Raw genomic sequence first — 17,080 nt, 5'->3', positions numbered from 1 at the left:
ACAGAATGTTAGCACAACAGCGGCCATTTTTCAGAAAAGCTAAATAAACACCCTCATAGGTACCCATGAGTAGAAATCCAGCCTCTCTTCCATCAAAGCCGGCTGAGCTGCTGCCCCGAGCCAGGAAGGGCTCACTTGGAGCTCCTGCCTGCCTCTCTTCTGAAGCTACACATGACAGATGAGGCGATTCCGAGTGGTTCTGCATTTTCCTTCACTGTGATCAAGGAGCCTCTCTTGCGTGGAGCTACAGGGCCCAAGGTTGCGCATGCGCGCTGAGCACTGTGAAGGGCCTCCCCTTCCCCTCCCCCTCTCCCTTTTTCCTCCCCCTCCCCCTCACCTCTCCCCTTATTTTCCTCCCCCTCTTCCCCCTCCTCCTTCAGTCTTCCCCAACCCAGGATCAAAGGCCGGGCCCCACACATGCTAGGCAGGTGCTCCAGGCTAAACACATCCCAGTCCATCCCGCCCGGCGCCTTCCCATCAGATGTCACCAACACATCAGGCGTGGTCGTGCTCTGTGCACGTGTTGAGGTACCAACTCTCAGTATCTGTCTGCATCTCCAGGGGACGGATAGAGCTGAGCCCTGCTCTGAACACATCTCTGGAAGTTTCCTGGGCTTCCACTGAGCTCTAAAGTCTGGATCATTTTCCCAGGAGAGTGATTCTCACCCAACAGGGAAAATCTGGGCTGGCAGCAGGAGGCTCTGAACCTTGTCTGGGTCTGGGCTGGGGCCGATTTCTGACGCTGTGCCCTCGGCCTTGGCTTCGTCTTCCCCAGCTTCCTCTTTCACGAAGCAGAGCTGCAATCTGCCACCCCAGATAGGAAAGCACCCTTGAGTCTTCCTTTCAAGTATTACTTTTTATTTCATCGAAGTCAAACGTTAGCCTTGCGTCTGCTCTCAGGTCAGGCAGAGTAGCTGTGAGATGCGAGTGACGTGAGAACTCCGGGGGTGAGGGTGAAAGGGAAACAAGCGTTTTCTATCCATCCCTCACAGCTTTTTGGTTTACTTTTTAAGTAATCTTATTATCCCTTGCAAGGTACATCCGATAGGTGTTCACACGGAGAAATAATGAGCCAAAGCGCCTCAAATGATGAGACTGTGAAGTCTGTTGTCGTTAAAAGGGCGCCAGCTGTTTTAATTTTAAATATTCTGGGAAAAATACTTTTCAGATTTCTTTGCAGAGCCTGAAGTAGCAGGTCGCAGCGGCATCTAGTGGACATTGCTGGTATAACAGTTGACGCAGATAGCACAAAGAGAACTCACTAGTTTAAAAATAGGGCGTTCATTAACTTTCCTGTTTTTCCTGTTTTTAACGTTTTTTGAAATGGTATGTCTCATAATAGATGTCCTGTCATAGTTTAATTGAAATGTTTACCTATAATTCTCCTTCTCATAACAGATGTGACCATTGTACAGCGCTTGCCTAGCATGCGGGCGGCCTGGGTTAGATCCCCACCACCACAAAACTATAATAAACATAGATAATAATAGCCGGGCGTGGTGGCTCACACTGCAATCCCAGCACTTAGGAGGCTGAGGCAAGAGCATTGTTGGGAGTTGGAGACCAGCCTGCCCTACAAAGTGAGCTCAAGGCCAGCCTGAACTGCATAGCGAGACCCTGTCTCAAAAAGACAAAAATAAATAAAATAAAATAACACAAATAATAGGATCAGCTTTGGAGTTTTTTGAACTATCCCTTCCCAGGATGCACTTCCCACTGTTGGGTGCAGCACCAGCACCCATGCATTAAGCATTGTTAAAAGTGTCTCTGTCTAATCTGAGCCCAGGTTGAGAGTATTTTCCTGCATGTAGATGAGATGTTTTCAAGACGATATGAATGTTTTAATAGAAATGCTAAATGTTCCTATAAAACATTTGATCCAGCACTCCACTGACTTGAAACCATGATGGGCAGGGAATCATGACCAGCTTGTGTTTGCACTTCGCACATTTACATACTACTACTTGAAGTGAACACCACAGTGAGATGAGAGATGCTGACACAGCGTAAGGCGGTAGCTCTAACATTTACAAGATGTCACAGCAATATGTCTGTAATGTACCATGACCCTCTCAAGTATAGCTCATGCCCTGTGGGCCACGGGGGAGTCTAAGATATCATTTTCTTGGAATATTCTGTTCTTGGCTAAGAGTGAACTTGCTAATTCCAGGACCGACTTCTCTGCAGACTACAAGGGTGGCTAATTGTTCCTGACCTTCTAGCCAGTGCAGTAGCATAACGTGATACCACATGAGACCACAGCAAGGCTAAGAATAGTATTTCACAGGAGCCGAGCCCTGACTTGGAGGGAGAGAACCTCCTTTGCTTCTGAGCCCTAACTTTGTAATCATAGCCAAGTTCCCGAACTCATCAGATCTGTCATTCCCCAAGATGCAAAGCACAGATAATAAAGTCAAGGTCCCAGATGGGAGAGTAACAAACGTAAACAAGTAACACTGAACAGGAGACCAACACAAGAGTGATTACTGCTCCTGGTCGTGGGTGCTAGCTTCTGAGCGCTTCGAGCTCCTGGTAGTGTCAGGAAAGCACCCTCAACCCCTCGTAGCCTAGGGTCCAAGTCTAAACAACAGTCTCACCTAGCCTATTCTGGGTTCCTTGAGCTTTGCACATTGGTAGGACTTCATTTCTATCCGATGATCTCGCAGGGCTGAGTAGCAGGGTTCTGATGTAGATTCAGTTCCATTTCCTCCATGAAAAACAACCCCTATCAAGGGCCAGGGGGTAACCCTTCAAAGAGACCGAGGGATCCCTTAGTTTAAACCCCGGCCACGGGCCACCAACCACCAACCTCAAAGCAGTCCTCAGGGCTGGGGCAGGAACCTCGCATCCGGGTCAGCACAGCAGATTTGGAGGAACTGGGAGGGGACCCTCAGGGTGAACTGTGGGAGCCGTTAAGCTTTATAGTCTCAAGCCCAAGGGTCAGAGCCCACAAGCACCCCCACTTTGGAGCGTGGGTCACCCTGAGTCAAGTGACAGGGCCCACATCCCTGGGGCCTTGCTCTGTGCCAGCCTCTCCTCATGGCTCTTCCAGTTTGGTGAAGAAACAGCGTGCTACAGACACTCCCAGGAATGGCGCGTGTCCTTGGTGCTACAGACAGACAGACAGACAGACACCTTCTGCCATGTTCCATCCCGGGGAGAGATCACGAGTGTACACCAGGCCTCGACTTAGAAAGGCCTCTAAGCCTTCCTTCAAAACAAAGGCAGAAGTGCAGGAGTGGCAGCGGGGTCGAGGAGGTGGCAGGTGACCAGCCATGCAGAGAGCATCACACACACAGAGAAGTCACAGAGTTGCAGCCTCTGAGCCCCACTGAAGAGCTGGGTCACACTGGGCCATGCTGGTCCTGAGTCAGTCTTCTCATCATTAAATGGAGCTAATAATACCCACCTCGTGGTATCCCGGGTGGATTAAATGAATCAATGTTAATGGAGCGGCTGGCAGCGGGAGGACCATTATCAGCCGCCATCTGAAACTCAGGCGTCGCCGTGGAGCAGGCTCAGCAGTGGCAGCGAGAAGTCAGCTGGAGCTTCAAAAATAAAAGAGAAGTGGGAACGAAGAGAACAGAATGTATGTCCTCCCTTGTCAGTGACATGTCACAGACTCCGTGTCTTCCACGCAGCCGGGAACCAGCTTGAGCGCAGGGCAGCAGCCCTGGGCCACGGATGGAGACAGGAGGGGAGCTTGCCTCAGCCTCCGCCCATCCCATTTCGTTGGCATGGCCCTTCATTTTTGCCCTGTGGCTCCTGGATGCAGAGGCCATGTGCTAACTTGCAATAAACAGGCTAGAAACGGGGAACTTTGTGGCTCAGCCAAGGCAAACATCGCTGGAAACCTCTCCTGAGTCACCCCGAGGTGTTTCCCAAAGCAAAGCAAACATCAGAAATGAACAGTGTGCTCTAATTCCCCACCCCAGGGGACACCTTGGGAACTCAGGTCAGCTCTGTGCTTGTGGCTGGGGCCGGCTTCTGGGCCTGGGGCGATGCTGTGAGAAGGTCTCCCACGTTGGAAGGCAAGGGACCCAAGCGACCCATCACTAGGTCTGCACTGGTTTTGCCCAAGGGCTCTGGGAGCTGCTCGGCCTCTGGGTCTCTATTTTGTCTTCACTTCCAGTGACTGTGTGGGACGCATACTTGTCGTATGTGTGGCCGGCTCAGTGATTCTCACCTTCGCCATGCGTACATAAGGGTCCCCAGGTTGTGCAGATTTCCAGCTCCACCCTCTGGGGTTCTGACTTCTGAGGCCAAGGTCGGGGTTCCCGGAGCATTTGGAGGCAGGCAGGTCTCCTTGGGGACGCTTTCCATTCTGAGCACAGCTACCCCCTTGGTTCTTTATTAATCCCAAACTGAGTCGCTGCCTCCTGAGTAATTTTCTGCAGGAACCTGGCTCAAAAAGCAAAAAGGCTGTTGCATTTGTATGAACATTAAGTAAAACTGACCGACTGTTCTCAGCTTCTGGATCCAGAGATTCAGGGTCTTGGGCTTCAGAAAGCCTCAAGCCTGAGTGGGGGAGCTTGCTGGTGGGAGCCAGGGACCTCACCCTATGTCACCAATCTCAGGTCTACTCACAAAGATTACGGGGGCACCTGGTGGGCTGGGAAGGACCTCAGAGAATCCTGTTCCATGGAACCAGCTGGGAATGTGGTGCCCTGGGAAGAGAGGAGGAGCAGAGATCACCAAGGCCAGGTGGCTGGAAGGGTGGAGGAGGCAGAGGCTGGGGCCTGGCAGCGGGTGGACACCCTGGGGCTGGCAGGATGGTATGTGTTGGAGGCAGGGAGCGTTGAGGTCAGGTACAATAGGTGACTGAAAACAGAGATGGAGCCAGGTGCAGTGCGCATACCTGTGATCCTGGCATCCAGGAGGCTGAGGCAGGGGGACCGTTACAAGTTCAAGGCCAGCTGGGGCTACCTAGTGAGATGTTGTCTCAGAAAAACACAAAGCAAACAAATTGGGAAGCCACTAGTGGGCCTCATGGCTGGCACAAGGTAGTGAGACAGGGCTTCTCCTGGATCAGAGGGGAAAGTTTACAGGACTGGCGCCCATCCAAGCATCTGGGCTGCAAGATTGTCACTGCATGATGATTTTGATGTTCATGGGGACTGTGGAGGTATAGTGCCTCTCCTCAATTCATGTCCTTTCCAGAAACTCAGGGTGTAACTTTGGACACAGGATCATTCCAGCTGCAAATTAGTAAGATCAAGATGAATTCAGGGGACTGGGGATTTAGCTCAGTGGCATAAATGCCTGCCTTGCAAGTGTGTGGTTGTGAGTTCAATCCCTGGTACTGATAAAAAAAAGAAAAAGACAAAAAAAAAAAAAAGATGAATTCAATCCTCCTATTATCTCAGCACTCTGAGAGGCTGACGCAGGAGGATCACATGTTTGAGTCTAGGCTGGGCAACTTAGGGACTTAGTGAGGTCCTATCATGAAACTAAAAAATAAAATAAAGTAAAACTGAAGGCTTAGTACAAAGGCCCTGGGTTCAATCCCCAGTGCCACCACCACCACCACCAAAAAATAATAATAATAATAATAACTCATTCTGGAGTAGGGGACCCTATTCCTATACAACTGGTGAAGGTTCCCTGCCACAAGAAACTAACCTGGGGCATTTATCGGGGGAAAAGGTGGAAGCTGGGTCTGCAGGGGGTGAAGGAGTCCCTGGGGCTGGGAGGGGGACCCAGGAGCTGGGCAGCTGTCTCTCTCTACCACTGCAGGGTCCCCAGATGGCAGAGGCCACAACCTCTGAGGAGGAAGCCCATAGCCACGGCCCCCCTTGTGCCCACGCCGTGCTGGTCTTTCCTCTTCCACAAACCTCCCTGCAGGAGCCACATACACAGGAAGGGGCTCCATGCCCTCTCCGGAAATGAATGGGTTTTCCTGGTGATTAAGTGTGTACCTAGCGATTGTTAAAACTCAGGCCTTGTGTTTCCACTCTGGTGTGGGTGTTTGGAGGGGAACATACAATGGCCCCATTTTCCCCGCCAGATCCCTGCCTGGGGCTTCCCCTATAAACTCTAAATTGGATCAGGCTGCAGGCAAAAAGGCTCCATTCGGCTTGCGTCTCGGGGTTCACCAGCTCCCAAACCTGCGAGCACTGTGCTATCCTCTCCTGAGGGCGGCTGTCATGGGGCAGCTGTTTCTGGTAAACTGTGATTGCTCCCTGTCACACCAAAGCTGCTCCAGCAGGAACACAGTTCAGCTTGAGCAGCACAGCCCTGCAGGCCCCGAGCTCTCCAAGTGGCCACCCATGTCTGGTGGCCATGCCCACTGGCACTGGGCCATAAGCTGCTCATCATGGAGGCTAAAGACCCAGTGTTGGACTCTTGCAAGCTGTGTGGCCCTGCAGCCACTTCCATGCATGGCTCTCCTGGTGGGGATGAGAGAAGCCATTTCGATCTCATCACATGTGACCTTGCTTGGCTTAGAGGCACAGGGTCACAGAGGCTCCTGTGTTTGAGTGCAGCACCCTGCCCAAGACCGTGCCCTTTCATCTGACCCTGCACCTGGCACCACACAAGTCTCCCTCACTTGTTTCTCGTCCTGTTGGTCTTTTAGAGCTGGCTCCAGACAAGAAATTCCAGGTGGACCTTCAGGACCACAGGAAAGCCATGATTGTTGTTATTTGACTTTCTTCTCTCTCCACTTACAGTTCTCAGGGCTCACAAAATCACCCTTCCCTGTCAACAGTGTGACTGCAAGTTCCCATCAGTCCCCATCTGTGGCTCAGATGTGGCCTTGAGGTGGCTGAGACGGGAGGGTTCCTCCAGTAGACAATCATCACTTGCATCCATTTCCTCCAGCATACCCCGTCCACCGCAGAGAAGGAACACGTCCACCCTGGCCCGGGACATCATGCAGGTGTCTTGAGGCAATGGAGAGCCAGAAGTCATAGGGAGTGTGACATGTGACCTGCACGGGGGACAATGTCCCGGTTAAACAGTGATGACACGGGTGATTTCTCGGGTTTGTTCCGGCTTCTCAGGGTCCAGTCAGGCTGTAACACAACTTGTGCAAACCCTCTGAAGCTTGGCATTCTCACGGGTGTGTGGGCTGCTTGTGTTTGCTGAGAGACGAGTTACTGTGTGGGGATAGGAAAGATCCACCTCAAAGGAAGGGAAAGAAAACAAAACAGGGCAGCCTGCTTCCTGTTGAAAAGCAAAGAAAGTTAGGGTCACTGCCCTGATTGTCCTTCTGCCTTGCTCCTAGGCCTCCTCCAGCTTGGCTGGAGGGTGTCCGGCCTTGCTGCAGGATCCAAATCAGCAGCTTTAAGCTCCATGGAAAAGCCACATACCCCAGCACTCCTGAACCTCTCTGGCAGCCTCTGTCCTGGGAAAGGCTGCTAAACCCTTGCTGTAGTTGGTTTGAATGTTCCCGCAAAGCCTCACAGGTCATGGGAGGGCGGGCCTTTATAGGGCGGCAAGTCTATTGTTTGTGATTGGTTCTCTGCCTAACACTGGGATTGGTCTGTGATTGCTGCACACGCCCAGAGGCGGAGCCTGCCTACTATATAAGGGAGAGCTGGGGCAAGTGCTTTCCCATTTCCCTTTTGTGTGTCGAGGGTTGTGCCTTGTGTGAAAGGCTGCCCCTCAGCAATACTGCTGTGCCTTGGAGCCAGCCGAGTATGGGCTGAGACCTCCGCAAACTGTAAGCTGAGTAAACCTTTCCTTCTATCACTTTGGATGTCAGGCATTTTGTCTCAACAACTAGAGAAAAAGTAACCAAAACAGCGCCCTTTGAGCGCATTTACAGCAGCACTGAGCTTATAAGGATCAACCGATTCGCTTCCAGAGCTGCCCACATCAGACTTCAAGTTTACGTGCTCAAAGTTTGGGGAGCTGGAAGTCCCAGAGCAAGGTGCCCGCAGGCTGTGCTGACTCTGAGGGCCACAGGAGAGGGTGCGTCCTCTCCACCGAGCTCCCGGGGATGGCCAGCACCCCTCGGCGTCCCCCCATTCCCTGCCACCCCTCTCTGTGTCGTCACATAGCTTCATCTCTCTGCGTCCGCTTTTCCTTTCTAAGGCGCTGTGTGCTGTGTCCTGAGGGCAGTGAGCAGGGTCACTGTGTGATCTGTCAGCGCTGCAGGCCTGAGTTCCAACACTGCGTTGTTTTGACAGCATAAGGGTGTCTTCCCACGGTTCTCGGAATAGGAGGCAAGGGCCAGATCAAGGTGACTGCAAGGGTGTCCTCCCGAGGCTGCAAGATGGTTCTTCTCCTGTGCCCTCCCCCAGTTATCCCTGCATGTCGTTCCATTTTGGTTTGTTTTTTGGTACTGGGGGTTGAACCCAGAGCCTCTGTCCCAAGCTACTAATGACCCCAGCTCTTTTTATTTCTCTCTGAGGCAGGGTCTCGCCAATTTGCTACCTTGCAGTCCTTTTGCCTCAGCCTCCCAAAGCGGTGGGATTATAGGCCTGCACCACCATGCCAGGCCCTGATCAATTCTCCTTAAAAAGACACAGGCAGACTGGTTAGGGCCCACCTGTCTGACCTGTCACCTTATCACCTCCTGAGAGGTCTGTTGTCTGCAAATATGGCCACATTCTGAGGCAGTGGGCATTAGGACTTCAACATTAGAACTTGGTAAAGCTCAATTCTGCTCATAACAATCACCCTTCCCTGCCAAGGTGGCAAGAGTTCAAATTCACCCATTCCATCAGAGTTTCTCTGTTCCTCTTCTCATGAGACTCCTTCTGCCAGAAAGCAGAGGGACTTTAATCTGGTATTAATATGCCTTCTGCCCCTCTGGTTGAATGAATCTCCTTTGGTTGAAACAAGCCCCATCCAGTAAACATTTAGCCAGAGTCAAGCCCCATCCTGCTGGGTGTTTTGTTTTGTTTTGTTTTGTTTTGTTTTTGGTACCAGGGATCGAACTCATGACCTCGTGCTTGCCAAGCAAGCATTTATGCTGCTGAGCTAAATCCCTGGACCCCTTCCTACTGTCTTCTCTTGCTCACCACCATGACCAAGATGGCAGCAGGTGCAAGGGAGAGTTAGCAGTCCCTGCTGGTCTCTTCCTCAGGCCACCCATGGGTGTGCTGGCAGGTGTCCCCTCAGATCCTGTGGTCTGAGTCTGCCTTTTGGGCATCCAGCTGGTGTCTTTGCTGAAGACTAGGGACCGAGGTAGGGCTGCCACATGTGTGACCCTTGCAATGTCCGATGGGATTCCCACTCCATCCCTGGTCATAGTAGAGGTCCTGCAGCCTCTGGCTTCCAGCTGGACTCCAGGCTGTATGTTTATATCTGCTCCTCTGGGGCCCCTCTGTGCCATTTTGGGATTGAAAGCAGCCCTAGAGACCCTAACTTCCACTCATCCCTCCTCTCCCTTGTACTATGGTGCTCACAGAACCCCAAGCTGCACCCTCACCTGAAGCCGTCTGCTCTGACGGTTCCAGACAGGGCCAGAAGGAAAGCTGTCCCTCCAGATGGAGACTGAGGGGAGCCTTGGGCCAGTGCACTTGGCCACAGGACTCCTTTTCCTCAGCCGCTTCTCATGCTGGGACGGAGGAATTCAGCTCCCCTGATTCTTGAGGCAGAGACCTGAATGCTGCTGTATCCTAAATTTTCTGAATTATAAGAACCTCACAGGTCAAATCTCCAGGTCTGGATCTTTTACAGGGTAAAAGGAGCGAAAGGAATTTTGAAAATTACCTCCTGCCCACGCCTGGCTTACAGGGACACTGTCTTACTGAGAACGTAAAAAGCGACCTGGAGATCAGAAACTGGAAGCACAGGCCTTCCTTCTTGCCGTCTCTCCTCCCATTTCTCCTCCCAGGAGAGCCCCGAGACCCTTGGCTAAGCCAAGGCGGTCTCCCTTCCTCCCACAGCCCTGCAGGGCCTCATTCTGCTCTTCGGAGAACAAGCCAGCAAACAGAGCGTGCTCTGCAGTGTTTTCTGTCCTGGGCCTGGGACACAGCTTCTAACCTGAAGGCCAAGGATTGGCCCGAGTTCTTGGCTGTCTGAGTTCTCAGCTAGAAGTGAAGACCCCACGTGCTTCTTCAGCCAGGAACTTTACTCTCCTGCTGTCCTGGAGACTGGAAGTCCCAAATCGACCCCTTCCCACCTCTTCCCACCTCTGGTGGCTCTAGCACTCCTTCTAGCTGTGTCACCCCTCTCTAGCACTACCTTACACGGCTGGCCTCGCAGTGCATCCTGTCCTCTTCTGAGAGAACCATGTCCTAGCACTTGGGAGGCTGAGGCAGGAGGCTCGCTGCGAGCTCAAGGCAGCCTGAGCTACAAAGTGAGTTCAAGGCCAGCCTGAACTGCTTAGCTAGACTCTGTCTCAAAAAAGATCAAATAAATAAATAAAGGGCACGAGCCACTGGAGTCAGCCATCCTAACCCAGGAGGACCTCATCATATCCCAGTCACGTCCACAAAATGGTTTCCAAAATGAGACTGCCCTCTGAAGTTCTGGGGTGGACGTGAGCTCTGGGGGCTACGCTTCAGCCCACCCCACTGTCATCATGATTCCTCCGTAACGCCCCAGGAAGCTGTTCTTCCCAGGCACTGTGGGTGCCCAGGAAAAGAGGGGCCCAGTTCATCCCCACCTGGCTTCCCAAAACAGACTGCACTCCTTTCGGAGCTACAGTGTTTTCACGTCAGCCATGCCCATGCCCCGCAGGAGCCACCAGCCAGGCCTCCCACAGCGCCCTCGTGTTGAAACAGCGTGGGCCGTTTGCTTGTTTGGTTATCACCCTTCTGTTCCAGAAAGGGTTTCAGGCAGCTGGTTTTTATTACTCCGCTGCAGGAACACAGACTTCTGAGCAAACACACAGTTCCCCGAGGCCAAGCCGTAAGGGCTCAAAGCCCTCAGCAGCGACAGTGACCGAGCTGAGCTCAGCGTGGCATTCCCTGCCTGCTTCCCCTGACTCAGCCAAAGCCCTCGCCCCCCTGCCCCTTTAGAGATCAGGGTGCTGCCCACCAGGAAGGGGTCCCGGTAGGCACAGGAGCTAAAGGCAGGGATTGGTGCCTGGTTGCAGAACACAAACCTCAGCAAGTCCTTGTCAGGGTGTCGGCCTTCATTCATTCATTCCCATGCATCTGAGCCCATCTGGGTCTCCCACCCCCATAGCCCATCACCCTGTGGTCTGTGCCCATGGGGATGTTTCGGAGCTGCTCCGAGTCAGACCTCCGAACAGGCATCCAGACTCCTGACCCCATGCTCGGTGCCTGGAGACAAAGCTGTACCTTGAACCAGTGGCTCCAGGCCCAGCTTCTGATGACCGCCTGCAAGGAGCACAGGAGATGCCAGGCGCTGATAGCAGCCTCCTCATGGTGGTGCTGTGGGCATCCTCTGACCACTCCCTGGGTGAGAGCAGCTAGGAAATTACAAGGTCGGGGCACCCAGGAGTGACACTGGCGCCAGAGAGTTGTGCCAGCGAAGGTAGCAATCAGGTGATGTCTGGGCCTGGCTCCCTCTTGGTCCAGGGTAGCAGGGGTATGATGCCACACGTCTTCCCCACCACCCTGGCCTTGCTATGGGGTTATAGCCACCTTTCCTATGAGCCCTGCAGGCCTGGGGCACCAGCCCCCAGCTCCAGAGTCCCTGAGAAGAGGGGTTTGTGGCAGAGGTTCAGCGCTTCATGGTCTTTGGTCCTGACCGTCCCCTGTCCCCACAGACAGGCCGGGTTCTGGATCAGCCATTTGGTCCTCAGCACAAAGCTAACTAGAGAGAGGAGGAAAGCACTGTCCTATGAAGCTCTGAGAGCCTTCATTCCAGAAAAGCTGCTGGTTTATAAGCTGCTGAGCAGCCGCAGGGCCAGATTTGGGGGGCTGACCCCACTCAGAGTGGCCAAAGCCAACCCAGCGCATGTCCCTCAGCCCATCAAAGGCCCATGTGTCCAGGTCTTGCCTAGGGCGGCACTGCTGGGTGGGTGCAGAGTTTAGGTGGCAGGGCCTGGGAGGACATGTGAGGCCCGAGGAGGTATGCCACAGAAGGAGACTGCAGGACTCTGGTCTCTTCTCTTCCTTTCCTGTCCCCACTGCAAGTTGAACAGTTTTGCTCCCCACATTCTGCCCACTGTGAAGTCCGGCCTCACCATAGGCGCAAAACAGCAAGGCTAAGTGACTGTGATGGAAACCTCTAAAATCGTGAGCTAGTATAAACCTTCCCTCTTTTTGAGCTGATTGTTTTAGGTGTTTTGTTACAGTAATTGAAAGCCAATGAATGCAAATACACCTGAACATTTACCATCTAGTGGGCCATTCTGTGCATCCAGTCACTCACATCGTTGGGCAGCCATCACTATTATTCATTGGCATAAACTCCACATGATTAAATAGTAACCCCTCCACTCCCCCATCCCTCCTATCCCTGCTAACCCCCATTCCATATCCTATCTTGATGAATGTATCCTCAGTATTTCATATAACTGGGATCATAAAGTAGCTCTCTTTTTAATGGTTTATTTCACTTACCACAGTGTCCTCAGATTACATCCATTTGTATCGTGGGTCAGAATTCCCTTCCTCTTTATGTCTGAGTAATATTCCATAGTGTGTGTACACCAGATTTCACTGATCCACTCACCCATCTGTGGAAACTTGGCACATTTCCATTTTTTATTCCTCTGAACATGATTGTGAATCATTTCATGATTGTGAACAATACTAATAGGAAGATAAGTGCAAAATCTGTGAGTCCCCACTTTGAATTCTTTGGATTTCTTTATATTTTAAGGCACAGGTTTTTGGAGGTCACTTTCCATGAGGGGATCCCTAGTTGGGAAGCTGCTGTACCTCTTCCAGAAGTTTCCATCTTCCAGGGTCTGGAAGAGCAATCAGCCAACACAGGACCACGCCGCTCATTGTCAACTAAATCCTGGGCACCAGGGAGGTAGAAATGACATTACATTGGAAACTTGCCATGTCCTGCCCCTGATCAGCTTCCACCCACACACTTCACTTCTGCAGAGCCAAAGAAGGCTCAGCCCAAATTAAGAGGAACCCTGCCTCTGCGGACAAAGCACAAACAGGAGCGGGTTTATCCCCTGCACCTCCACATTCCCACTTTAATCATTTGCCGGTAACTAACTTGTCTCCATTTGGAAAGCTCCTAAGAAAAATTCTACCTGACACTACGTAGACCGTAAGGCCTAGTTACTTATGGGTGGTTATTTTATTGGATAATTCATCTTGGATTTTATTGGATAACTCATGGTAATTCATACTGGACGGGAGATGAAGCTCTCCGCCGTGAGCTGTGTGGTTTCAGGACAGTGACTTGGTTTATCCTGATCGTCCCTTCTCAGGACCAGAGGGCATCAGGAGCCAGTCCGAGCCCAGGACTGGGCTGGCACCTGACCTCTGCCCTGTGTTTGGTAATGGATTTGACTTCTGCAGTCACTGCTGCAGCGTCTCTGGTCAGCTTGAATTTGGGAACCTCTGGTGTGGTGGACTGACGGCTGGTAGGCAGCTTGTAACACCAGCTGAACTGCGTCAGCACGGTACTGGGAGTGGAGAGCCCACCAAAGGGTTGTTGCCAGTAACATAGAAAAAGAACTGGAGAGGAAGAGGTGGTGCTGTTGGTTTTCCCAGAGAAGGTTGTCACACTGGCTTCCTGATATGAACTTTGGTATCATCATTGGAGGAGCTCAGGGCCTCTTTGTCACTGAGGATGGCTGGGGTACTTCTGGGGGAGCTCTGGTCCTTACTTGGAGCATCACTTCCTGGATCAGTGCAGAACCCTCAGCCTGCTGGCACAGCTCCTTCACCCTGCAGGTGCAGAGTTTCTAGCTTCTACCACTGACCTTTGGGCCTTCCCAGCACAGATCCTTGGTACAGACTTGCACAAGACATTGTCATGGGCTCTGGGCTTCTGGTTGGACTTGTGGACATTGTCATGGGCTCTAGGTCTTTACCTGGACTTGTACAGGACCTTGCCATGGAATCCAGGCCCTGCACTGGATCTTTGGGTCTCAAGTGTTTGGAGAGATCTCCCTCACTCCTTTGTATTTGACTCTTTGGGGGACTCCTATAAAATAACCCTACAAATTACACGTCCTGTGTGAAGTTGTTTCTCCTGCCACACCAACTGGAAAGTAGACGGGATCTTTCCATTCCTGATGAAGCCACAGCCTTACTCCATGTCGTCTGTAACTGCTGAGACACAGACGTGACTGACCAGCTGTTATGAGTTGAGCTCGGTTCCTCCCAAAATCATGGCATAGCCCTAAGCCCTGGGATCTGCAAATGGGGCCTTATTTGGAAATAAGATCTTTCCAAATGTAACCCAATCAAGGCCCTCAGGGTGGGCCAATGTGACTGGGTCCTTCGAAGAAGAAGGTGTCACATGAAGAGAGAGACATGGAAGGGACATCATGCAATCACAGAGGCCAGGACTGCAGCGATGGAGCCGCAAGCCAAGGGTGCCCAGCACCCAGAGCGAAGGGCTTCACCCAGAGTCTCAGAGGAGGCTCGGCCCTGCCTCCAAAATCTCAATAAAATGCAATTCTGCTGCCATCAGCCCTGGGAAGCGAATGTGCCAGCCATGTTCCTGGGCTGTTTACTTTATCTCTGAATTCTCAGCTTATTCTTTATGTTGGAAAGCACTAAAGATCTCCAGAATCTCACAGATGTTTCTATATAAGCGGAAGGAATCCAGTGTTACCCTGTTCCTCCCTCCCTCGTCCCTGGGAGGATGTCTCAGGAGTTTCCTGATGAAATCTTTTATTTGAGGCAACTCTGAGGCCAGAATCTGTCTGAGCAGGGACAGGCAGGGGGGCTGGCAGCTCCAGTGTCACCAGCAGGACAGAAACAGACCTGACGCAGAGGCGACAGCTCTTGGGGGAGCACAGCCGAGTAGGGTGGCTGCTGTCGAGCTTGGGGCCGAGTGAGGATGGGGGAACCTTGCAGCCCCAGAATCTTCGGAGCTGGGACAGGAGCAGGGGGCAGCCACTCTGTTCCCTGAGGAAACCTCACCTTTGGCACTTCCCGCTGCCGGGTTTCCCAGAGCCTCTGCCTCCATGTCCATCAGCCTCGGCAGGGGTTGTCTGAGAATAGGGTACATGTGCAACATATTTGCGTCAGGGGCCTGCACACAGACGGCGCCCGTGAGCATTCCACGCCTTTGTTACTGACACAAGGGACCCACTTAAGCTGGACCTTAGAAAGGCAGCAGGGACCCTAGAGCAGAGTCTCCCACAGGTATCTTCTGACTTACATGGTGTGTACCGCTGTTGGGCTGAACAGTCAGAGCTCCATACGTGCTAGAAAAGCACCTGCCACTGAGCTACATCCCTGTCCCAAAAAGCCAAAGCTGCCTAGACCTTGGCGCCGGCAAGTTTACTAAAAATCTGCTAACTGTGAGCTGAGCTTGCCCACGTGTGTGGTGCCCGTACCCAAGGAAACTCAGGACAGTACCCCAAGCTGCGGGTCTCTCTGAATATCACTGTCCTTTTACTGGTTTATTCACACCATGACTTCACCCTGATGTATGGCAGACCTCAGCCTGGCCCTACAAAGAAGCAAAAAATGAATCGGGCTAAAGCTCAGAGGTACAACACGCACAAGGCCCTGGGTTTGGGCTCCAGCAGTGCAAAATTAGACAGACAGACACAGACACTGAGACTTGGGGCTGGAATTCAGTACCACCAAAAATAAATATATACATAAAATAAAATTTTTAAATCCCGGCCTCAAAGACCTGCTGAGATCAGAATAAATAAATCCATCTACCCAGTCGTTATCCACCTGTCCATCCACCCAGCTGTCCACGCAGGCTACTCTGAGGCATCTACTATCTTCCGTCTCATGCAGAAGACAGATGTTGCCCTAACTCAAGCGGAATGATTTTAGGGGTGTTAGGAAAATACTCAAGATCTCCTTCCCCTAAAACCTACTTGACCTACTTGATTAGTGCTTGAAATTTCACTAGTGAATTATCATTTAGATTTTAAAATATTCCTTGGATGTGTGAAGTGTGACACCTTTATGGGTCATTGGTGCCCCAGAGCTAAGGAAAGAGGAGAGGGCAGGCTTTGGACAGGGGTTCTGGGGAAGAAGGGCTGGACACCCCAAGAGGAACCTCCCTGCCCCCTCATACTCCCTGGCATGGGCTGACCCAGTGTGTGCCTGGGCCCCAGGATCTTCAAGGTGTCACCTGCCTGCCGAGCGCTCTGAACTGCTGTTCAACAACTGTTGGAAGAACGAGGGACAGATCAACACGTTTTACTTAGACCAAAGCACGTGATGTCCCGGTGACTTTGTCCTTGAACCCAGGAAAGGGTTGTCTGGTCCATCCACAAGCCTCAGCACCTTTCCTGCTTCAGCCCGGACCGGGACTGACTTCTCCAAAGAAAGTCACGACAACGAAGCTTCAGTGGTGCTTCTACCAAACACAGCCCTACGCCGCGTCGTTCACTGTGACATGGAACGCTCCCCAGGACTGTTGTAATATTTTAAACAGTTTTGACTTGGTATTTTCTCTCTGCAGGATTTACCAAGAACACAGAGTGCCAAGAATTCAATTGTAAAATAAATGAATCATCTGTGGTCAAATCATCCCACAGGCAAAATTATTCTTTTAAAACTCTCCAAAAGAATCCAGCACCAAATTGTAGATAACATGGTTACTATGTGTGCTACGGTCTTTAGCGTACGCCGATTATTCCTAAGATACTGTTTAGCTAAAACAGGCCGTTAGCTTCAGTCAGCTCGTGCCTTTAACAACTGCACCTCAGTCAGGTAAGCTCTTTGGGGCAGTGGAGGGCCTGAGCAGGTAGGAGTCTGTGATGGTTTTGTGATGTGATTTCTTCACATGAACAAAGAAATAATATATGGTGGGGAACTCTAAACAGGAGAGGATCTGTGGCCCAGAATGACCTTGAGCTATCGATGTTTTCATCTATGACTGTCAGGTAAGACAGTGGCATGGTGGCACTCCCCTGTAATTCCAGCACGCAGGAAGTTGAGGCAGGAGGATCACTGTGAGTTCAGGGCCAGCCTTGAGACTCCATCCCCCCGCCAAAAAAGACAAGAAGAACCCCTTCTCCAAGCGTGACATCGAGCCCAACTCCCCCACCCTCCTGGCTCAAAGGCGAGATCTGAAAAAGCTACCTTCTCCC

General features: G+C 51.9%; 1 protein-coding gene across 7 annotated transcripts in view; it reads left to right on the top strand.

The window, feature by feature from the left end:
• Positions 1-17,080, top strand: part of Cldn14 (claudin 14) — a 78,833-nt gene that overhangs the window by 47,177 nt on the left and 14,576 nt on the right. Inside the window, exon 3 of one of the 7 annotated variants that reach the window (XR_001199897.3) lies at positions 12,697-16,580. The exons of the other annotated variants lie outside the window; for them this stretch is intronic. The gene's annotated coding sequence lies outside the window, so the exon portion shown is untranslated. Of the gene's footprint in view, positions 1-12,696; positions 16,581-17,080 lie in introns of those variants that run through there. 7 annotated transcript variants of the gene reach the window in all.

This window comes from Cavia porcellus, unplaced genomic scaffold (genome assembly GCF_034190915.1).
Source record: "Cavia porcellus strain 051 isolate PalLab524CR breed Dunkin Hartley unplaced genomic scaffold, mCavPor4.1 scaffold_15, whole genome shotgun sequence".
NCBI classification, from domain to species: domain Eukaryota; kingdom Metazoa; phylum Chordata; class Mammalia; order Rodentia; family Caviidae; genus Cavia; species Cavia porcellus.
The sequence above is the reverse complement of the archived record's forward strand: the minus strand, read 5'-3'. Positions and strand labels throughout refer to the sequence as shown.